Source organism: Vombatus ursinus, unplaced genomic scaffold (genome assembly GCF_900497805.2).
Source record: "Vombatus ursinus unplaced genomic scaffold, bare-nosed wombat genome assembly UNPS02014830.1, whole genome shotgun sequence".
Classification (NCBI taxonomy): Eukaryota; Metazoa; Chordata; class Mammalia; order Diprotodontia; family Vombatidae; genus Vombatus; species Vombatus ursinus.
In genome coordinates this window covers 41,640,792-41,666,714 of record NW_020954608.1, presented here as the reverse complement: position 1 = coordinate 41,666,714, position 25,923 = coordinate 41,640,792, and the positions used below count along the sequence as shown (strand labels likewise).

At 33.7% G+C, this 25,923-nt stretch overlaps 1 protein-coding gene across 3 annotated transcripts in view; it reads right to left on the bottom strand.

Moving 5' to 3' along the window:
- The window catches only part of SOX5 (SRY-box 5), a 1,269,090-nt gene that overhangs the window by 442,357 nt on the left and 800,810 nt on the right, over positions 1 to 25,923 (bottom strand). The gene's annotated exons all lie outside the window — the stretch shown is intronic.

Genomic DNA, 25,923 nt, shown 5'->3' with positions numbered 1-25,923 from the left:
CTTATTGGAGAAACCAGTGGTGACCAAGTTCAACCCAAGGAAGATAAAGAAAAAAAATAATATAGCACTACAAGATAAGTGATATGCCACAAGTTAAAATCTGCAATGAAGTAAGACTATTTCTTCAGAAATGCCCAAGAGAAAATGGCTGAGAAAGCAATTGTGGGCAAACTTCATAAAGGGAGAGAAGACAGAAACATAGTAGGGGGAAAGAGGGAAGAGAAATAAATCAATTAATATTTTTTGGAATAATTACTATGTTTAAAGATTATTCAAAGAGTTTGTGGTGGGATAAAGGTATTTGGATTCAAACACTGAACGAATCAGATCTAAATAAGAGGAGATATTGGCAGGGGAGAACAAGGGGGAAATAAGGAGAAAGAGAAAAATTATAGGGATATGGGGGAGAGAGAAAGAGATTATCTGGGCAATGGAGGGGTGAGGTGGGGTTGCCTGTGGGTGGGGAATAGTATTATATTGTTTCAAGCAGAACAAATTTAAGTTATCTAATTATAATTTTTCAAAGTAACATCATAAGTGGATGGCAAAAATATTTAAAATTATAATTTTGAACATCAATGGACTAAATTCACCTGTTAAATAGAAGAGAATGCCAGAATGCATTGGAAAATAGAACCCAAAAATTTAATGTATACAAGTCACACTTAAAATATAAGAACACATGCAGAATTAAAATGAAGGTCCAGAATTAAATTTATTGTGAATGATATAACTCTCAAAATGTAGGAGTTTCAGGGGCAGCTGGGTGGCACAGTGGACACAGCACCAGCCCTGAATTCAGGAGGACCTGAGTTCAAATCCGGCCTCAGACACATAACACTTAGTAGCCGTGTGACTCTGGGCAAGTCACTTAACCCCATTGCCTAGCCAAAAAAAAAGTAGGAATTTCAATTAGTTTGTGAATAAGGCAAAGTAAAACAAAAGAAACTACATGTTTAAAAGTATTGCAGTTCAAATAAAAGCAATGTTAAATGTATATGTAACAAATGGCATATCATCTAAATGCCAAAAGAAAAATCTAAACATATGCAAAAGTCCTTGCTAGTAAGACAATAATAGTGGATGACTTTATTGTTCCTCTTTCAGAGTCTGATAAATCTACTAGAAAGATAAAATCAAAGAAAATTAGAAGGAAATGAAGATAATTCTGGAAAATATATTTGATAGACTCATCTCAATTATTTAATGAGTATCTTAAAACATATGTATAATTGTCTGTTACACATGATATCTTTCTAAAAATCTGTCAACTCATAAATATATTTTAAAGGTAGAAATATTAAATAATATTTTATAAGTGACAATATAAATACTAATATGCTAAGAAGACTTTACTGAGGAATAAATAATAAATTAGTGAAAGAAGAAATCATAGACCAATAAGTAATTATGTTCTAGAGGAACTTGTATAATACTGAAAATATATACCAAATTTTATAAGTTGCCGGTAAAACAATCCTAACAATTATATTTCTGAAAACAAACAAAAACAAACAAAAAAAGAAGAGGACTAATAAAATGAGTGCAAATTATTTAAAAAGGAAAAACAGTTAAGAAATTAGCAGGCACAAAAATGAAATCAAATGAAAAAATATACAAAACTGAAAACAAAAGACTATTGGCCTGATAAAACAAAGCAATGTTTTTGAAAATACTAATAAGATCTATAAGTAACTATTTTATTGGAATGTAAGAAATTTAATTCCCAAACCACAAAATGAATAAATAAAATTAACCAAAATGAAGACATAAAATAATCAGAAACTACCTAATCTCATACAGGTAATAGATATCTGAAAGGAGATTTCAATTTACGTCCTTTGATTTTAGAGGCAGACTCTTTTCACTGTACCATGCTGCCTCCCAATGACTTTTACTATATAGCAAATAAAGATGTTTGGTATTTAGTATTATTTTTCCCCTCAAGTGCAATACTTTCTGTTAATATAAATAATTTGATATTATTTTCTATAAAATTGTACATGCACACAAAATGTCCTTAGAGATTCAAAAATCCTCAAATTATAAAGTGCTTAGCAATAGGCCCTAAGTGAATAGTAATCTTTTTATTTGCTCCAGAGCATTACATTGAGTTTGAAGACTAGCTCATGAGAGTTAAAAGGCAAATCATAAATTAAGACTAAGAACAAATTTAAAATCACCTTTGTTCTTTGTTGCACCATGAGTTTCAATATAGGTAGATAGTTAGCTGTGTGAGATGATGAGCCTCTAGGCTTTCAGGTCTTTTCTCAAAATCCATATAAAACTGTGAAAACAAAACCCTATATCTCTGAAAAAATGACCCAATAAATCAACTAGGAGGTGAGTCATACTCTATCCTCATTTCACTTTCTCTTTTGTTTGCTCCCTTAAACAACTACAATACTTAAAGAATCCAAACTATAGAAATGGGAGCAAAGGTAACTGATTACATCTTACTTCACCAATTAATACCCTAGGATCCCTAAAAAACAATGAAAATATCACTGATACAAGCCAGAAGTAGTATATGTCATTTACAAAAAGGAAAATCTGGAAATTATCAGTGCTATTATATAGTACACTATAATGAATTGATCAAACACTTGAAGATTAGCATCATCCTTGCTCTCCAGTACCACTGTCACTCCTTGAAAAAAAATCCTTCAATTAATGCCATTTAGATATGTATTTTTTGCATGAGGACAATGTTTTTCCTTTCTACCCTGAAGTGTGATTTCACATAGAAATCATTTGCTTAGAGAAGCATTTGCTGTTAAATATAGAATATAACTGAAATAAGAGAATGGATCTAATGAAGGATGGGGTAAGAAGGATTCTTATATTAGTTGGAAAAGGAGGGTAAAAGAGGGAGGTAGGGAGTACAGAGAGAAAGGTAGCAGAGAAATGCTTGGACATTGAAATCACGTTATATATTAATGTATGGATATAACAATAAATGAAAATTCAATGAAGTTTGGAATTGAGCAGAATAATGAGAGGGAAGTGGAGCTGGAAGGGAAAAAATGGGATCATATTAGTATGTGTGTGTATATATATGTGTGTATACATATATGTGTATATATATATGTGTGTATATATGTATGTGTGTGTGTATATATATATATATATATATATATAATACAACATAGTAACCAAACATTCACTTAAAAGAGCAGAAAAAAACCAAAATATTTGATGGGCAAAAATAAAACACACACTCACAAAAAATATAACAACTACAACCTTATATGTAAGTAGATTAATTACCACAAGAAAAATAAAGAGAATTAAGACATAGATAAAAAGATAGAAACTCAAAAATTTGTTTCATATTTAAAACATATAGACAAATACAGTTTGGGAGAAAGGAATTGGAACAAAATCTATAATGCTTCAGAAGATTCAATCATGATTTCAGATAAGATGACAAAAATATTGATGTCAAGAGTGTCAAATGATATATTTTAATAGAAAATATTGAACATCAATTAATTGGGAATTCAATGAAAACTTGGAGAATAAATAATCAACCCTAAATCAAGAGCAAAGGATCTTGAAAATCAGAGATGAAACAAAGAAACTTGTAAATAAGACTATAAAACTAATCAAGAAAACTAAGATTTCTTAAAATGACTAAAACTATCTAAAACTTGACCTATTAGGGTTACGATGAAATGTAAAGATCAAAAGTAAACTATTAGAAAAAGTGATCAATAAAAGGAAAGAGGAAAATTATAATATAAACCTAAAAAGTGAATTCACAGTGAAGAGTAAATAAAGTAAATTAAGATAAATTCAATGAAAATTCAGGAGTATGTGCAAAAATATAGAACACTGAAACTTATAAAATCAGAAACAGAGGTCTTGAACAATCCAATTGCAGGGGGGAAAAAACCGAGTAATCCATAAATGAACTGATAAAAAGGTAAGAAAAAAGTCTTGGCCAGATGGATACACAACCAGAACACATCACAAAGTTAAAGAGAAATTGAAATCCATGACAATTTTTCTCAAAAAATAGAAACAGAAGGCTTCATAATAACCTCATTTCTTGAAACACATATGTTCATGAGGACCAAACTGGAAAGAGACATTTTTTTTTGTTTTTAGGCAATTGGGGCTAAGTGACCTGCCCAGGGTCACACAGCTAATAAGTGACAAGTGTTTGGTCTGAGGCCAGATTTGAACTCAGATCCTCCTGACTTCAGGGCTGGTGCTCTATCCACTGCACCACCTAGCTGCCCCTGAAAGAGACATATTTGAGAAAGAAAACTACAGATCTATTTTACTAATGAAAAATTTTGAATTTTATTAAAACATTGAATACTATAACATTTTATAAATTTTGAATTTGGATAAAATATGTTCAAGGGGACTATAATAATATATTCATAAAATAATTCCCTGCTATCTACATTCATATTGAGGATTCAGGGATGGTTCAACATTAGGAAAACAAGTAGTACCTTTAGTTATAAAAACAAAAATACTAAAAAAAACCCAATTCTTTCAAAAGTTGAAAAAAGCCTTTTTAAAATATTACATTATAGTCACTTATGTTAAAAATCCTGAAAAGTACCCAAAAAATTAAAAGTGGTCTTCTTCAATAAGATCAAAACCACACATCTAAAACCAAAAGCTAGTGCTTTTTTGCAATGCAAAAATATTAGAAAATTACCTAGTACAAACAGGGAAAAAAGCAGGACATTTTTACTTATTATAAGAGAGGATGCCAACTGAAGGGGATGAAAGAGGTTTTTTTGAAAAACCTAAATTACCATGATATAATGATAAAAAATATGAATTAAACATATTTAAAAGAAAATGGTTTCAGACTAGCATTTCTACCACATACCACAATAAAATTTTAATGTATAAATTACCTAAATACAAAAGTCAGTACATAGAAAAAACTGACTTAGTGAAGCATCTATAAACACTTTTGGGATAAGAGAAGACTATAAAAGGCAAAAGAAATGATTTTGATTGTATAAAATTTTAAATGTTTTCACTAACAGAATCTGCCAAGAGATAATAATAAAAAGATAAGGGTAAGTATAGAAAAGACAATAACATAAAATATCTTTGATAAAAGTCAGATCTCCAAAAATATATTGGGAATTGACCCAAACCTTTGAGTAAATAAGATTTAAATCCATTCCCCAATACACAATAAGTGAAAGAACATAAACAATTTTCAAAAGAAGTAACAATCAAAAAGGTTACAATTGTTAACCATCAACAATCCATCCGAAAAAAAGTTTGGAAGTTCACCAATAATCAGAGAAATGAAAACAACTCCATCACCTTATACCCACCATCTTGGCAAAGATTCAAAAATATTGGTAAGTCCAATGTTGACAGGACCACAGGAAGATAGGTATTCTCATTTACTGCTGACAAAGAAAGTCTGACTATTTAACTTCCTAGTGCCTAATGATAAAATTCAAAAGCCTTAGCCTGGCATTTGTGGTTCTCTATAATTTCACTCCAAAGAATTCCTCTAGTTTGGAACTGTGGAATTAAACTGTACAAAAAGAACAAGTATTTTTTTTCCATTTCCTTAGATTTTCCAAAAGAAAAGATGTTATTCCCCTTAATAGTCCAACCAGAATTTTGCTCTGAACATTTCTACCTTTGTACGTTAGTATGAGCAATTCTTGATAACAGTGAAACACTCTCCATAATGCTTTCTGTTCAAATTCCTCTATTCCTTCAAAGTGGTTCATGGCTACTACCTCTGTGAATTTATCCCTAATTCCCTAGCTGAAAATGGTTTCTCCCCTTCCTCAAACTGTCTTAGATAACTTTGTATGGGTTTCTACTTTACCCTTATCACAGTATCTTGTAGTATCATTATTTATTCTTCTACCCTTTCCCCCTTTTCTCCTCATTTAACTGTAAACTTCTTGAGAGCAGGGAAAGTAATTTTTTAAAAAATCTCTATAATTTCAGCATATTGACTTTTATGTTGTTTGACAAATGTCAGTTGAATTAAAGTGTATATTAACTTAGATTTCAGTTTCAAGTGTTAAATTTTCAGGATTCCTTAGATACTCTTCTTTTTTTTTGTCAAATATTTTATTTTCCCCAATTACAAGTAAAAACAATTTTTTAAAATTTTGAGTTCCAAATTCTCTACCTCCCTCCCCTCTCCCTTCATTGGGAAGGCAAGCTATTTGATATGAGTTATACATGTGCAGTCATGCAAAACATATTTTCATATTTATCATGTTGTGAAAGACAGCACAGATAAAAAAAGAAAATGAAGTTAAAAATAGTATGCTTCAATCTACATTCAGACACTAGTTCTTCCTCTGTAGGTGGATTGCATTTTTCATCATAAGTTCTTCTGAACCGTCTTGCATTTTTGTATTGTTGAGAATGGTTAAGGCATTCATAGTTGATTATCATACAATGTTGCTGTTACTGTGTACAATGTTCTCCTGGTTCTGCTTACTTCACTTTGCATCAAAGTATGTAAGTCCAGGCTTTTTTTTCTGACAGCATCTTGCTTGTCATTTCTTATATGACAATAGTATTCCATCACAATTATATATCACAACTTGTTCAGCCATTCCCTACTTGATGGGCATCCCCTCAATTTCCAATTTTTTTTGCCACCATTAAAAGAGCTACTCTAAATATTTGTGTACATGTAAGTCCTTCTCCTTTTTGTTTTTTATCTCTTTGGGATACAAATCTGATATTGGGAATTATTTGGACAGCATTCCCTCTTTGGGATACAAATCTGATATTGATGGTCAAAGTGTATACATGGTTTTATAAATTTTAGTTATAATTCCAAATTGCTCTCCACAATGGCTGAATGAGTTTACAACTTCACCAACATTGCATGAATGTCTCAATTTTCCAATATCCCTTTTGACATTTCTCATTTTCCTGGTCATGTTAGCCAATCTGATAGGTGTGAGGTGGTATCTCAGAGTTGTTTAAATTTGCTTTTCTCCAATCAATAGTGATTTAGAGCATTTTATATGACTACAGATATCTTTGATTTCTTTATCTGAAACCTCTCTATTCACATCATTTTTCCATTTATCAATTGGAGAATGGCTCTTATTTTTTTTTAATAAATTTGACTCAGTTCTCTATATATTTGAGAAATGAGGCCTTAATCAGAGAAACTTGCTGTAAATTTTTTTTCATGGTTATGATTACTAATGATGTATTCTCATCCATCCTATGTCCCATGTTTATCTTACTCTCTCTCTCTCCTTTCACCCCATACATCCTCAAAAGTGTTTTGCTTCTGACTACCACCTCCCCCAATGGGCCTACCCTTCTCTTAGTCTCCTCCTTCTTTTATCCCTTTCACCTCTTACTTTCCTGTAGGGTAAGACATATTACTGAACCCAAATGAGTATGTTTGTTATTATCTCTTATCTTATTCCATTGAGGATAAGGCTCAAGAACTTCCTCCCTTCCTCCCATCTTTGCCCCCACTGTAAAAGCCCTTAAGTGCCTCCTTTACGTGAAAAAATTTACCCCATTCAACCTCTCCCTACCCCCTTCTCCAAGTGCATCTCTCTTTCTTACCCCTTAATTTAATTTTTTTTAGATATCATCCTATCATATTCAACTCACACCTGTGCCCTCCTCTAACTGCCCTAATAATGATAAAGTTCTTAGGAGTCATAAATGTCATCTTCGCATGTAGAAATATAAACAGTTTAACCTTATTGAATCCCTTATGATTTCTCTTTCCTGATTACCCTTTTATGCTTCTCTTGAGTCTTATATCTGAACGTCAAATTTTCTATTCAATTCTGGTCTTTATATCAGGAATGCTTAAAAATTCTCTATTTCATTGAATATCCATTTTTTCTCTGAAGAATTATACTCAGTTTTGCTGGGTAATTCTGGTTGTAATCCTAGCTTCTTTGCTCTCTGGAATATCATATTCCAAGTCTTCCAATCCTTTAATGTAGAAGCTGCTAAGTCTTGTGTTATCCTGACTGTGGCTCCATGCTATTGTTTCTTTATGGCTTCTTGCAGTATTTTCTCCTTGACGTGGGAGCTCTGGAATTTGGCCATAATATTCTTGGAAATTTTCTTTTTGGGATTGCTTTCAGGAGGTAATTGGTGGATTCTTTCAATTGCTATTTTACTATAAGGTTGTAGAATATAAAGGCAGTTTTGCTCAATACTTTCTTGAAAGATGACGTCTAGGCTCTTTTTTTTTTTTGATCATGGCTTTTGGGAAGTCTAAATAATTCTTAAACTGTCTCTCCTCAACCTGTTTTCAGGGTTAGTTGTTTTTTCCAATGATATATTTCACAAGTTTCTTCTATTTTTTTCATTCTTTTGATTATGTTTTATTGTTTCTGATGTCTCATGAAGTCGTTAGCTTCCCTTTGCCCAATTCTGATTTTTAAGGAATTATTTTTTTCAGTGAATTTTCTACATCTTTTTGCAGGTGGTCAGTTTTGCTTTTTAAGGAGTTCTTGTCTTTGATTATTTTTGCCTCTTTTACCATTTAGACTATTCTGTTTTTTAAGGTCATATAGGACTTCTTGTGCCTCCTTTACCAAGCTGTTGACTTTTTTTCATGATTTTATTTCATCACTCTCATTTCTTTTCCAAATTTTTCCTCTACCTCACCTATTTGATTTTTAAAATCCTTTTTGAGCTCTTCCAGGAATTCTTTTTGGGCTCAAGACCAATTCACATTTTTCTTTGAGGTTTATGGATGTAGCAGTTTGGACTTTGTTGTTCCTTCTTTGTGTTTTGGTCTTCTCTATCACCATAGTAATTTTCTGTGGTCAGGCTTTTTTGTTGTTGTTGTTTGCTTATTTCCCTATATGTTAAAGTTGGTTTCTACTTCCAAGGTGGAGGGAACACTGTCCCAAGCTTCAGGATTTTTGTGGAGCTGTTTTCAGAGCTAGTTTTTGGGGTCTGTAAGTTTTCTTCCAAAGTGCTATGATCTAAGGAGAGGTGTGTTTACTACTCTCCTGACCTGTGCCCTAGTATTTGAGGGATAAAAAGTACTCTTTTCCACCCTGGAACTGTGACCAGGGTCCCTGCTCCCCTGCAGGCACAAGCTTTGGCATGACCTGGGCCTGTGATACAGGACTGTGACCTGGATGTGCATATGGGCAATGCAATAGAGTCCTGCACTCACTGGCAGCAAAGTTACCACTGTACTCTCCTTCTGACCAATTGTCTAACCCTCTTACAATATGTAGACTAAAAGCTCTGGAAGCCTCTGCTACAGATTCAGTTGATGCATATTCAGTTGCTCTCAAGTCCTTCTAGCTTGTAGAGTTCCAGCCTGCTGCTAGCCTATCATGTGTTGGACTGCACTCCACTCCCAGTCTGCTGTACCAGATCTTTCCAGCCAACCTTCCACATTGTCTTAGACTAGAAAATTGTTTCATTCTATCCTTTTGTATGTTCTGCCACTTTAGAATTAATATTGAGGCATTATTTAAAGTTGTTTGGAGGATGGTTTGGGAGTACTCCCCCAAGTAGTCTCTACCTTTTCTCAGTTATATTGGCTCTGCCACTTACTTAGAGATTTTTCCATAATACAAAGGTCTTTTCTTATTGCACTCTCTTTTGGTGCTAGGAAACACTTACTATTCAGGAAATGAACAGCAGAAATTTTCTGGACTCACACATTTTTTACCAGTTTTTAAAAATGTCTTTGTACACTTCCTTTTCTGAACCTTTTAGCACAGTTTTGTCTCAGATGTAATAGCTACTCAATAAATCTTTATTGAATTATAAACTAAGCCAACTACTCTGAACCTTTAAATTGTTCTATGAATACTTTCAAATATTTTGTCTGAATTCTGCTTTGTAAATATACTAGCAAAAAGCTGTAAACATAACAAAGGCATAGTAGGCAACTTTTGATTTTTCCTGTTACGTATTTAAAGAAACGGCTTTATGATAATATAATTTTCTACTCAATATCAATATTCCTCAAATTGTATAAATTCTTTCCCCAGAAAACTTCAAAATGTGCTTTAGAACTTGGAATTTTGCTTTCCATGTATCTTGCCATATATTTCTGCAGTTTTTAAGTGTAGGGAAAGGGATTTTCAGTCAGATACATTCTAAGTAAATTTCTTCTCCCTCCAAAAAAAGTATCATTCATTTATACTAATTCATTTCTGTCCTCTTCCAAAAATATAATTCATACCCAGAGATACCTCTGAGTTCTTGATGATCATATAGTTAATGTGTACTCTTAATGAAAAATGTCTACCATATTGCAACTCATTCATAATGGTCACATAGGACAGGTGTTAGTTTCCCATGTTATTGCAGTAAATTTTTAGTGTAGACTCTATTTGTTCCCTAACTTCAAATAGTTGAGATTTGCATGGATTATCAGGTAGGGAAGAAAGTTCAATTGGTAGCTCTCTAAACACACCCATTTTTGTTTCATTAGCATAAGTAAAAGCCATGGGCAGGTCATTAAAGTCCTGCTTATTCAGCAGGACTTGTACAACACTACATTTGTTAAATTTTTATGGAGTAATCTCTAAATTGATCCTTAATTATCAGTTCTCATTGTGTGATTCTTCCATCAGTGGCCCTGGGAGATTAATTTATTTCATATGAAATCAACTATTGTTGATATTGCTAGCTGTATAAATAAGTTTTTAAGAAATAGAGAAGTTATAAAGGAGGTATCAGAATTAACGTGTATTGTGTTTTACAAATTTGTTTTCTGGAAGTTTGTACCCAATCTCTCCACTATTTTGACAGAAGAATATGACCCTCAGTTATTAATACATTCCATTTTTACATTCTGTGATGCCTTTCACTTATAATATCATTTATAATTAATTTAGGGCAATTCCACTTGGGCTTAATAAAATAGACATTGATTTGCCCAGTGAAATAACTGTAAATCAATTTAGGGAACAGTGCTTAAGGTACTTCCCAAACTATTGCAATTTTAATAAATAGTAATAATATGGTATAATGGAAGAGCATGGACTGACTTAAAAGGATGATATGTTTGAAGAAATAACAAAACTCAATTTTCACAAATATGGCTAGGGAAGAAACAGTCATTTACAAAATCTCAAAGACTTGATTAGTGATATACATAATGTATAGCCTTATTAGAAATTCAAAAGTAAAACCAATATTAATAAATATTGTGCTAACTAAAAAGTTTGCTGATTTTGTCTTAATTTTATTTTTAATATTACTTTAGTCAAATACAAATGATCTACTGTAATGGTAAGTTTATAGTTGTATGTTTTTTTATTCCTATGATTGTCAAGTTTCTAATATTAAAATAATCAATGAATAAATGATATTAAGGGCCTACAATGATGAATGCATATGCTAATTTTATTGCTGATTGAATTCTTGAATAGAGAAATACCAGGTAAATATCTGGTCCTATTAAAAGAAAACTATCCAGAGTTTCCCAAGATACATCCAAATATGAATGTTTTCGTTTTCAATCCTATTTGAAGTATGCTAATGGCAGGAAAGTTATTGATAACCCTCAATTTGTATAATTTTAGGGCTTTTTCAATTATCTCACAAATCACAAAACAGATATGCCCCATATAGCAATTATTTCAGAAGGCATAATGACTGGCATGTTGAAAACAAAAATCAGATGAATTGAGTGGAGACTTCAAAGAAAAAGTTAGGAATTACTATGCTAGAATAAGAGTGCTTCCTCCAAAAGAGTTGATTACTAACTGAAAAATGATCACCAAATCCATCAACTTTAATATTATTTCATTTTTATCTCATCCTCTTAATTTCTATTTTTGTGTAAGTTTTATACCAAAATTATCAGTAATTATTAGTGAAAAAGCACATGCATATAATTTACAAATAAATCATATACATATATTAATTGCATAATTATTTCTTGTTGATAGAAATGCCATAAAAATTTGGAGAATATTGCTTTAGATTACTACAATAGTCTCCTAATAGGACTCTCTTGTTTCCAATCTCTCCTCTCTCCATACAGTTCCTCAAAAAGCTACCAAAATAATCCTCCTACAATATTTTGTTGCTGTTGCATTGTTTACAGTCATGTCCAACTCTTCATGACCCTATTTGGGGTTTTCTTGGCAAAGATAGTGGAGTGGTTAGCCATTTCCTTTTCCAGCTCATTAACAGAGGAGAAAATTGAGTCAAACAGTTAATTGACTTGGCCAGGGTCACACAGCTAAGTAAGCGTCCGCAGCCTGATTTGAACTCATGAAGATCAGTCTTCCTGACTCAAGGTCCAGCAATCTATTCACTGTGCCACCTAGCTGACCCTTCTACAGCATATGTCTGAACATATCACTCTCCTATTCAAAAATCTTATGTTGTTACCCATATTTACTAGAATAAAATGCTAACTCTTCATCTTGCTATTAAAAGTCCTTCACAATCAGTTCCAGACTCACTTTTCAGACATTTCATATATTTCAGCCTAAATGATCTACTTGCTGTTCCTCAAACTCAGCATTCCATCTCCTTCCTCTATACATTTCCACGGGCTGCTCACCATGCCTGGAATGCACCTGTTCTTCACCTCTGTCTCTTATAAAATTCAATCTTTTGCTTCCTCCAAAGCTCAGCTAGAAGCCTTTCCTAATCAAACTAGTTGTTAGTGTGCCCTCTGTTCTGAAATTATCTTGTAGTATCCAACTGTGCAAAGCAAACTCCTTGGCAGGGTCTGTTTTCCCCCACTCCCACTGTCCAGTACTTAGAACAGTGCCTTTTAAATTTTAATAAATGCTTGTTGAATTAAGTTGAATGATCAGGGACTTGGAACATGGTGTTGCTTGACATATTTTTATTCTTAACAGTTTGTAGATAAATGTTCCCACCATTTTCTTCACAGGAAATTGAATCTCCTAAGAATCCAGAAGAGTTAGGACTCATTATTGTAAGATTCAGTATTCATGAATACTTCATTAGTGACTCTTATTTATGTAAATTGTTCCTCTATTCTGTGTGTAGGACTTAAGTCTTTCAAACAAAGAAATGGGTTTTTATTGTAAAGAAAGAAGTGTTACAAAGAGATTTGTTGTATCACTGCACTCATTGCAATTGCATTGTGGAAAAAAAAAATTCACAGTTTTGTTTAGGTTGATACCCAGCATTTTGTGGGGCATTCAAATAACATGGGACTGAACATAAAAAGTGATAATTTTTGTCCACAGGAAAGCAAGCTAGAGCACAAGATAAAATGGGGAGAACAGGAAAAAATATCATACTGGAAGAATTTTCCTTTTAATCTAAATAACTGTTTAGCAACTAAATGGATGGACTCTTACTACTCCTTTCCTATAAATTATCATCAATATGTTTATCCACAGTCATTTTCAAAATAACAACCTAGCTCACTTAATTACATTTTCTACTTCTGTGAAATGTTCTTAAACAAAGGTAGACCATCATACATGTCGCCTCGTAAACAATCTGGTTAGAATATTCCATCATTATGACCGGGGGGGGGGGCACAATGAAAAGGATGTAGTTCAGGTAGAATGTATAGTTTGCTCTTACCACCAAGGAAGGACTGAAATGGTAACAAGTCTAAAATGGATTGATTTCAAGACAATTAAATCATTACCTATTCTTTCATCACACGGACTTAATCTCCAAAGACATTTTGAATACATGGATGACTCAATCAATAAAATGTATGGTGGTATACAGTCATGAATTAATAACCCTTATTTATATACTTCTGAGGAGTGGATGAAATATTAATGAGGTAGAAAAGTATAAGCTGAAGAAAATCAATATGTCAAAAGGGAGATATTTTATTTTAATATTAGTAATAATGATAAAGCTTATTACAAGCTCAGCTCAAGTGTCATCTTCTTCAAAGAGACTTTCCTAATTCCTTCACTTGACAGTGCCATATTCTACTCCCCCAATCATTGCATTTATTTTGAATATGTTCTCTACTTATGTGGATATTTTGTACTTCCTCCCCCATCACACACACAAATGCAAGCTCCTTGAAATATGGACCTTCTTTTCTATTTGCATGGCCAGGCAAGTATCTGAGTAATAGTAGATACTTTAAAATGCTTGTTAATTACTTCCTAAGACTAACTTACTAATTCATGGATGGGTTTGATCTCTATTGATGTAGGGACTTCTGATACTGTAAGTTTCATGCTGACAAAATCATAGATTCCTCCTCTTAATATTTGTGTAGAGGCATAACTCAGAGATACTGTGGGTTTGGTCCCAGACTACCACAATAAAGCAAATATCACAATAAAGTGAGTCACGTGGTTTCCCAGTGCATATACAAATTTTATTTACAAATGCTGCAGTCTATTAAGTCTACAATAGTAGTATGTCCAAAAAATGTACATTTAATTGAAATACTATATTGCAAAAAAAAAATGCTAACCATCAACTGAGTGAGCCTTCAGCAAGTTGTAATCTTTTTGCTGGTGTAGGGTCTTGCCTCAATGTTGACTGCTGCTGATTTATCAGGGTGATGGCCTAGTTTTCAGCTTATCTCAGCTTTTGATATGCCTTCCTCACTAAGCTTAATCATTTCTAACTTTTGACTTAAAGTGAGAGGCTTGTGACTCTTCCTTTCACTTGAACACTTAGAGGACATTGTAGGATTATTAATTGGCTTAATTTCCATATTTTTGTGTCTCAGGGAATTGAGAAGCCTGAGGAGAGGGAGGGAGATGAGAAACAGCCAGTTGGTGGAGCAGTCAGAACACATATATCATTTAAGTTCGCCATCTTACATGGACATGGTTCATGGTGCCCAAAAACAATCACAATAGTAACATCAAAGATCACTTATCATAAATCACCATATATCAGATATAACAATGATGAAAAAGTTTGAAATGTTGCAACAATTACCAAAATGTGACACAGAGATACAATGTGAGCATGTGCTGTTAGAAAAATGGCACTGATAGACTTACTCTAAGTAGGGTTGCTTTAAACCTTTAATTTGTAAAATAACAAAAACAAAAACAAAAACATAATATCTGCAAAGTGTAATAAAGGAAGGCACGATAAAATAATGAGGTAAGCCTGTATCAGAAAACTAAAGATTGTCTAGAATTGGACACCAGAATGATAGAAGGAAATAACATCATATGAGGAGTGGTCAAAAGAATTGAGGATGCTTACCCTAAAGAAGAGAAGAGCAAGGCATCTTTAAATATATGAAGGATAATAAGGAAGAAGAGGGAATGGCTTTATCTATACGATTCTAGGAGGCATAACTAAGTAAAACAAAGGAAAATGGAATGAGAAAGATTTCAGTTCAGTATAAGAAAGAGTTGGTAACAACACTAGTGGATTAACAATGGAATGAGTTGCTTAGGAGACTAACTTTGCATTATTAGATGTTTTCAAACACAAAAGTGGCTGACCATCTCTCAGGGATGATGTTGAAAAGATTTCTACATTGGTTATAAATTTAGTTCAGGTAATAAACTTTCTGATCTAAGGTTCTACATGTGGATAACAAATACATTCTTATCTAAAAATAGATGTTTGCTGACTAATTCTTTACTTAATTTTAGCTTGGGTACCAACGCTGGAGATATCCTTAAAGGTGTTAATCACTTATTAACACCTTAAAGAGGGATCCTGTCTATGGGATTAGGGTAATTCTAAATAATGTAATAAACACAGCTATAATCTTATACTTTGTCTGTGAAACTAGCTTTGAAGAGCAAAATGGGAATTCTTGGGAATTACACTCCAGGAACTTCTGAAAATTGTATTGCAATTGTACATTAGCTAAGAATATAATGAGCCTTGGGGGAAGCTATAAATCGGGAAGAGGAATATAAACTCTGCTACTGTAAACAAAGGGTTTCACTACACTGTAACCAATCAACACATTTTTGAGCACCTTCTATATGCTCATCTCTATAGATATTCTTCATGCAGATAACTGTCAGTTGAGAGAATTTAAATTATGTACTCAATAAAAATTTTATATTTCATTTTTAAGATTAAGACTACACTTTAGTTATTTTTTTTAGTACTAGTGATGGATTTGCATTGGCTTACTCATTCTTTCTTTTGCACAGTACCCATACTGACTATGAATATATATAATGTATATTTAGTATGTATATGGCAAAATAAAAGTGTTCTGCATGAATTTTATTGATTGGTTGCTTGCTTGATTGAATGGACCTGAGATTTAATTGGTATAGGAAACTACCAGTGAGGAAACTTCCTCTATCAATATAGACCAACCATTGTTTTTCAATTTGTAGTTTTAGATAGATGCTAGGGATGCTAAGAAGGTCAAATATCTTGCCAAGGGTCATTTAGCCAGAATTTGAAAGAGACAAGACTTAAATTTAGGTCTTGCTGATTTAGTATCTAGCTCTCTCTTCGCTATATAACATTCTTCCTCCTTTCTTCTACATTTTAATATATCTGCCAATTGACTTTTCTATTTTCTTATATTGTCCATTTTTCATTTTACTAATAAAAAACCAATTTTTGAAAAAAATCCAAATTCTATATTTATTCAATTTTTATTTTAAGGATATAGTTTCAAATTTAACAGATAAATCTTAGACTATAGAAGAAAAGAGGTGGTTCTACTATGCTCTTCACTCTAAATTTCCTTTGGGCCTTATGAATGGACAGAAGGCTGTAATGGGAGTTAGCACAGCTGTACTTAAATCCTAACTCTATTATCTGCTACATGTGTGACTTCAGGCAAGTTACCTCACCTCTCTGTGGCCTAGCTTCCTCACTTTGAAAATGACTAGATTTCTAAAGTTTATTTTGACTCTTAGTCTATGATTCTTTTAACTTCAGATCTTGTGTAATGTGTACTTTCACTGAAAAGAGAAGACTGATTGCATGGTTTCTGGTACTTATGGGATATGGATAATATTGGTGGATTGTAAAGAACAGTAGAATGAGAGTTAAGAGACATGGGTTCCACTCTGCTCTGCCAATAGCTAGTCATGTGACATTAGGTAAATAATTACTACTCTGGGACTTTGTTCATTTGCAAAATTATGTTTTACTAGATGGACAAATATACTCAGACTTCTAGGATTCTATGGTACAAAATAAGAGGGATTTTTTTTGTCCAACAAATTGGTATGGAATTTCCAACTCAAAAAGGAAGACGATCCTATATTTTCTGCCTTTTCATGTAAAGCATTATATACATAATTAAATACTGATTCTTTTGACCTTATCTACTGCTTTCACTGGCTGCCCCATATCAACAAACCCTACCTAGTACTTCTCAAATTCTTCCAATAGGTGCTATGGCCTAATCCCTCTACATCTTCTAATTCTAATTCACTGCAAGTGTAATTTCCCAATTGATAAATGTTATTACTATTGTCCATAAATGATCATTTGGGGTGCATGTGTGTGTGTGCTGGCTCATGGATTTTCTAATTCATGGGAATGGCAAGACAGATTAAAAGCTGTCAATTTTTTTAGTCTCTACATTGTTATAGAACCATAAGATAAGTAGCCTACTGGAGGATATTAATGAAATATATTCTTAGACTTGAGAAAAAAATATCTTGTTTTTATTTCCAGTTTTCCTCTTCATGGATCACAGTGACTAGGTAGCACGCATTAGATCTGACAATTGGATAATTGCTCCAGTAAGACAGTAGATCTCTCTATCTTTTTTTTCCTAGGCTGACAAATAGTTGCCTCTCTAGAACTCCTAGGTAAGAAGTCACCAACCACCACTATTTTTCTCTTATGTTACTAGATAATCTCTCTTCTGATAGTATATTCCCTTTGGCAATTGGATTTTTTAGTTTCTGCTCAGGAGAAAAATCATCCTGCTAGAGTTTGTTGCATGTACTTCTTGGAGCAATTTTCTTACACTGCTTTACAAGTGACTTATGGAAGCTCCTGCTGGAAAGTAAAGTTAAAAATCAAAGAGTTACTCAAAGTATCACTGACTGTTTCTCACCATTTATCCTCTGCATTCTAGAGCAATTGATATATGGAGTATCTTTTATTAAGAACCTATTTGCTCACTGAATAGCTATGTAAAGTTTGGATTTCTTTAAGCCAATTTTCACCACCTCTTCATTGGGAGAAAATTATCCACTTTTAATAACAATTATAACTATTTTATTAACATTATTAAATTATTATGATGTTACTTAATATGATAACAATATATTTTGTTATTATACTACTATTACAGGCAATACCATAGGAAAAACAATAGGGCATAGATGCATAGCCCATCTTGAAGCCAGTAAATCCTAGGTTAAATCTAGCTTGTGATATATAGTGACTGTATGACCCTAGGCAAGTCAATTAAATTCTCAATGACCAAGGAAACACTCTAATATTCTAAGTTGCAGAGATGGTGCCTACCTTCACTGGTACAGGCAGTTTCTTCTGGAAAGTTTCCTGTATCAATGAAATCATGAGTCTAGTCTCTATTCCTAATCCTATTAATAACAATAGCAAATGATAATTACCTATTTCCTTCATACTCTAACCAGGACATCAGAGTCATTCCAATTTGAAGGTATAGGAAAATGAACAAAAGTTAGCAGAAGCAGGTAAAATCAAGGTACAGTCTCAATGACTGAAAATATTGGCTGACCCTAGGCTTTCCAAAGTCACATCAGGAGAAGGATTAGTCCTCCAAATCATCTATTATTTTTTAAATCTGGTAGGAGAATAAAAATTCTAAATAAAATAAGTCACCTAAAGTTTACTATGAAATAATATTTTAACAATGTTGATTAAGCCTTTACAGCTGACAAGATATGTAGCCAGGTTCCCCAAGGGAACAAAGGTCAGGATCAGAGGATCTTTGTTCTTAGAATCCAAAGGGATCTTAGAGATCTATTAGTCCAAAGTCTTTATTTTACTTACTTACTTACTTTACTTATCATAGAGGATACCCAAGGACTTGTCCTAGGTTATATAAGCAGTAAGTAGCAGAACTGATATTTTAATTCTGGTCTTTGGACTCTAAATCCTGTCATCTTTCTGCTATACCACACTAGTGTACCTTGTGTATTTACTTTCTCAATATGAAAAGACCTCCCATAAAGTCCTACACTGATGCTTCATCTTGGCAGGGAGGTAACCTTGTTTCTTGAAGGCTGTGTTAGTATACCACAGCTAGGTCCTGACAAACTAGAAAGGTGTTCATTATGGAACCTGTGATTATGGTTTTTACTTGAAGACCAGGTTAGCTAAATTTGGATAGGCTCATCACCAACTTGGCTACAGGACGACAAATTTTTCAACCACAGCAATTCTCAAGTCCCATATATTAATAAATATGTTGTGATTGTGTTAATGGAAAGAGTACCCAAACCAACAAGATCTCAGATCCACAAAGTACTGAAGAAAGCATGGAAAAGATACACTCCATGCATATGGCTAGAACAGTCAGGACAGTTCGTGGTTTGTAGCTTTCTTTTCATACTTTCAAAGGGAAAGAACATTTAAATAGCTTCTGTACTGCCAAGGAATCCTACTAAAAAAATTGTAGCAAGCAGAAATAGAAGCAGCATTACAATCATAGCAGGTCAGATTGTGATTAAATTTGTATATTAATAAACCTCCTAATTCATGTCTATAAGCAGAATTCAAGTCATTTGTTCAGCACTAGCACAAAATCTACTCCAAAAGAGATGAGAAACAGGAGAAAGGAATAAAATAACACAGAAGATAATAACAAAACTAATAAATATGCACATATGATATAGTAAGCCAAAGGGACTCAGAGTTGATGTGATGGAATAAAACAATAAAAATTCTAAAGGAAATTTTTATATAATTACATGATATTGCATACAAATAGAATTTGGTGTAACCTCTGGACCTTTGTCCAGTAACATGAAGCAAGGCTGCTTTCCTTAGAATCAGAGGTCTTTGGAACATGTCTATCATAGTTATTTTCTATTTCATTTGTCAGCAAACTTTAATTTCAAAACAACAACAGAAATGAGCCTCCTCAGCTCCCTGAAAACCATGGAGGTAAAAACAAGAAATATTTCAAAGCAAGAAAGCAAACAGACTGCTAGGACTGAAACTCAGACCAGAGGCATCTGCTCTCCAACTCACACTCCCCACACCCACCCTTCCTTCTCATGATCGTACAGATTTTTCTAAGAGATATTGCCATTTAAGCTTTGTTTTTCCCTAAAATCTGGCAATACCTATCACTTCAGGCAAGGCAGCAAAGCCACAAACAGTATCCAAACCGGAAAACAGAAAAGCTGTTCAGTCTTTTCTTCCCCGCCAATCCATTACTTACTTATTTATTTTCCCTGAAGAAAAACTCCTCCATTCTACTTAAAACTATACTCACTCACTTCCAAAGAAGACTAATTATACCATTAAAGCAAATACCATAGGACTGATTATTGTACGAAGGAATAAAGGAAGGTCTAGTCAAATAAACAAGGCAACTCCCCCTGGGCTTTCACTTTTAAAAGAGGAGGAAGAATCTTGTAACCCAGCTAGCCCTGATCTTCTCTTAAAAAAAAACCAAAGCAATCTTTGTTTTTTACTCTTTTCCAGGATCCCTCCTCCTTCCTTATCCTCTTAATTTAAAGACTGCCAACACAATTTACCATCCACAGTCTTCATGAGGGGAGAAGGGAAAAATATTAAAAAAAGAAAGCAGGAAAGAAAGGATGGTAGGAAAAAAGGAATAGGGAGGGAGAGAAGGAAGGAACTCGCTCCTTACTTTTGAGTAAGGTAGATAGTTCAAGGACAAAGTGCCTAATATCATGGCAGCATTGATTATCATTGTATCATCCAGAAAAAGGGACTATCATGAAGTATTTTTCTCTAAAGGTAAAGGTGATTTCCCCACTCAAATTTTATATGGAATTCTCTTCTGCCCTTATCACATTCTACTCTGCATCATTCTTACTTGCATATAAAATCTAACGTCACCTGTGATGATTGACAACTGAAGATAGGAACTCTGTTATTTGCATCTTTATATCTCAGCACTTAAATTTGTGGTATACATAGTAGGCACTTAATAAATGTTCGGTGAATTCAAGTGAAGATTTTGTCTGTCTATCTATTTCTTTTCCATTTATATCTCATAGTTCTTAATCTGTCTTTCAAGCAGAATGACAGAGAGGCAATATGGCTTTGTGGATAGAAAGTTGGATTTATGATTAGATGACCAAATCCTTGCTCTGACACTTGGCAGCTATGTCAGCCTGGGCGAGTCATTGTACTTGAGTCTTGGTTCTTACAGGATTAGGGTTCTTCTCTAAAATGGAGACAATACTTGGTATATATACCTTGTAGAGTTATCCATAGGAAAAAACTTTGTAATTTTTTAATTGCAATGGAAATACAATTTCTTTTTATTCTTAGACTTTTAACAATAATAGCCTAAGGAACACTCTAAGATAAAAATGTCATATTCACATGTAAGAAAATCTATTATGCCTTTGAAAAATTTGAGGTTCCTCTGTATTTGTAGATCATCCCTGTATGACTTTATTTTTTTTCCTCTGGAATGAATCATATTTTTTCCTTGCATACATGTTTTAGGTCCAAGTCAGTCTTTCAGATAATGTTACTTTTATCATAAATGAGGATAAAAGACTAATACTAATTAAAACATGTGGAATATACTCAGATTCCTTATTACAAAAAATATTACATATATTTGATGTGTCAGAAAAACATAAAGACAATTACAACCTATTTTAAGTGTTTGAATGATAAACTTCAACAGGAAAGATAAGAAGATATATGTTTAAAAGATCACTCAGTAGCTTTATCAGTTCTCGTAATTTCAATATTATCACTTTTGCATATGTCTCCCAAATCTCTTTCTCTACCCTCACCTCTTTTCTGAACTACATGGATGACCTCCTGGGTACTGTCATGTAGACATCTGTCCTACTACATGAGGGGGATAAACTAACCTGGTTTGTGATTTACTTAATGTTTACCACATACATTGCATTGCTGCTGTTAAACAGGTCAGTGATATAACTCCACTGAGGCATTCCACTGCCTTGTTGTGATTAGCCAATGTCCATTACTAAGAGTTCATTAAATGCAGACTCACCTGCACTGCCATTATAAGGATTTCTACAAGTATAAGATGAACTATGTTAATAAAATGGGCAATCTTTCAGAGGACCAACTAGGTCCTACCACATGCTCAAAGAGAACTCTGACTTCAAGTGTGGCTTCCTGAAGTCATTTGGTCTGTGGTTGCTCACCTGTATGGTGTCTGACCTTCCAGAACATCTGATCCAAAGTTGACTATATCTTTACAGATGAGTGAATTGAAACTCATGACAGCAACATGGAAATTACAGTTTAAGACTTTCTGAGAAATCATCAGCTCAGGCAGAGAGTACCTAACCTTACAATATTACATAAGCAGTAAAGATAAATGAATGAAAAAAAACACACATTAAGCAATTAGTATGTATCAAATGGAGGCAACTAGGTGGCACAGTAGATAGTGCTGGGGCTGGAGTTAGGAAGATTCTTCCTGAGTTCAAATCTGGCCTCAGACATGTATTAGCTCTGTGACCCTGGGCAAGTCACTTAACCCTATTTGCCTCAGTTTCCTTGTCTATAAAATGAAGTGGAGAAGGAAATGGCAAACCATTCCAGTATCCTTGCTAAGACAACCTCAAATGTTGCCATGAAGAGTCAGATATGACTGAAAAATGACTAAACAACAAAGGCATCAAACAGTATGTAAAGTATCGGTAATACAAGTAGGAAAAGTTAACAGTTGCTGCCCTCAAATAGCTAACACTATAAATAATAGAGACAATTCACAAAAGATAGTTCAGTTGTGGGCTTGAATAAAAGGCATAGAAGTGCTAAGGGTTCAGTTGCAGGGAAAGATCCCAAGGCCCAGGGTTGCTCCCAGCTCTCATGTGCCCAGTATTCTTGTTCGAATACTGCATGCCTTACTCATTACACCATTCTTATATTTACATCCTTTGAAGTCCCTAATTAAATCTTTTAGGATTAAAAACAATATAACAAAATAAATTTCCTATCAGAAAGCTAAAAAGAGCAAAAGAGCTAAGACCAATGCCAATATTTCAGACTTAAGATGTTCAAATTGTGTTTCATCATCTTCCCCCAAAAGCCTACTCCTCTTCTTACCTTCTCTACTTCTGTTGGATAGCACCACCATTTTCCTAGTCAACTGGGCTTGGAACCTTAAAGTGAGTGACTTCTGACTCTTCCTCTTCCTCACCTCTCACCTCTAATTAGTTGCCTAGACCTATTGCATCTGCCTATGAATTGTTTCTCATATCTATACTTTCTTTTCTACTTCCATTGCTGCAAATTGTTGTCAAAGTCTTCATTATCTCTTACATAGACTATTCTAATACCTTTCTTTATCATCTCCCTGCTAGACCTTCAAAATTCTGACAACAGCATTCTCACCCTGAAGACAATTTAGTCGTTATCTTGTATTTATCAAATCAAAACAAAACAAAATAAAATTCTCGGTTTAGTATTCAACACCCTTTACAATCTGACTGCAATCTCTTTTTTCTGACTTTATTACATACTTCCTTTATTATGCATACTTTTCATAAATTGTACATTCCAATCACAGCAGGATATTCACCATTACTGGATCTTACCTTGCCCTTAGCTACTGGTATGCTTAAGCCAGGAATGATCTCTCACATGTCTGCCTGTTGAGTCTTTCTTTTCCTTCAAGGCCTAGCACATATGTCACCTTTTCCATGAAGCTTTCCCTGACTTTTCCATCTTTAACACAATTTCCCTCATTATAGATCTCTTAGACTATTCTGTTTATATTTCTCTTTGGCACTTATCTCATAACTTGTAATGTGGTACTTTCATATTTATCTTCTTCCACTAAGCTTACTTCTCAGCTTCTCTTTATGTGTTGTCTTTCCCCATTACAATGTAAGTTGAATGAGACCAGTGATTGTTTTGTGTGCTTCCATTTTTATTCCCAGTACTTAGTACAGTGCTTGGCACATCATAAGTGTTCAATTCTATACTATGTAATATACTGTATTTGTCTTATTAGGATGAGTTTTTCAGTGGGACAGCAACTTGGGATTGTTGAAAGCACTGCAAGATTTCTCACCTACAATCCCTCTCAAACTCCGCCTCATCTTCAGTTCTTATTTGTGTATCTGTAGTATCTATTCCTCACAAATGCACTGATCTATTAATTCACGAAGCTGTTGGCCATCCAACTTCATGCTGTAAGCTAAATGACAGGTATTCTTTCCATCCACTGAGTTTGTCCTGTGGAGATTATTAGAATGATCACTTTTGAGTAATCATGGATTTCATTGAATAGGTCTTGTAATGTTATGCCATTTTTTCCAATCAGAAGCAAAATATCATCTTCAAACAGTTGACACTAGATCTAATCATCTATTATAGAGGTTCTTAACTTCTAGTGTGTGTGTGTCAAAGATCCCTTTGGCAGTCTGGTGAATCTTATGGACCCCTTCTCAGAACAATGTTTAAAATTCATAAAATAAAATATATAAGATTACAAAATAAACTAATTATTTTGAAATAGTAATTAAAATTTAAAAATAAAACAAATTCAAAGACCCTAAGTTAAGAACCATTGACCTATAAGGGATTATTTCCCCAATTGGGTGCATATAGGACATCTTCCATAAAAGTGGTAAAAACTTTTTTGAAGAGTATAGTCCTCCATTTTATGTCTCATTTAAAGCTAATACGAGAATCATCATTGCATACTTATCTTTGTGGCTAAGCAGCTAGGTGGCACAGTAGATAGAGTGCCAGCTTTGGAATCAGGAAGACCTGAGATCAAATTTGGACTTCCCCATAATTACTATCTTATGTGACCACGAACAAGTCATTTAACTGTATGTCTCAGTTTCCTCATCTATAAAAATGGGATAATAATAGCATCTAGATGCAGCTAGATGGTACATGGGTAGCTAGATGGTGCAGTGGACAGAATGTTGGGCCTGGAGTCAGGAAGGTTAATCTTGCTGAGTTCAAATCTGACCTCAGATCCTTATTAGCTACGTGACCCTGTGTAAGTTACTTAACTCTGTTTGCCTCAGTTCTTCATTTGTAAAATGAGCTGTAGAAGAAAGTGGCAGTCTACTGTGGTATCTTTGCCAAGAAAACCCCAAATGGGGTTACAAAGATACATACATGACTGAAATATCTGATCGACAACAAATGGCATCTACCTCTCAGGGCCGTTATTAGGATCAAATGAGATAATAAACTAAATCACTCTGCACAGTGCCTGGCACATAGTGAGCACTATATTAATGTTAGTTATTGTTATTATCATATTGCTCTTTTTCAGGCTAAAAAACTTCTATAACTTAGGGCTTAGAGAGTTGTCTAGACCATTGTGAGGTAAGAGATTTGGCCATGGTCACATATTTATTATGTACCAGATTTTTTGTCTCAGGCTAACCTCTTATTATGTATGCTGCTTCTCAGATCATCATCATCATCATCATCAGAGCTAATAATTACGTAGTGCTTTCATATTTACCAAGTGCTTTTACCTATATTATCTCATTTGATCATTGTGATGACCCTATGAAACAGGTGCTATTATTATCTCCATTTTACAGATTAAAAGAATTGATCCTGAGAAAGACTAAGAGACTGTTTATCATCATTCACAAACATCCGGGAACTTCTAAAGCCAATTACCTTTAGCCAAGTGTTACCCTAAATGATGTAACAATTTTCACATATGACTTTGTGAAATCAGTCACATTAATTTAGGGTCATACTTTATATTATCCCTCTGCCTGAGGGAAGATTCAAACTCAGTACATCTTAACTCCACATTCTGCATTCTATTGAGACCATATATTTTGAATATAGAAATATACATACCCACTCACATACGCAAATGCATGACACATTAAAAATGCTATTCTCTCTATAATTGGTATTATATAG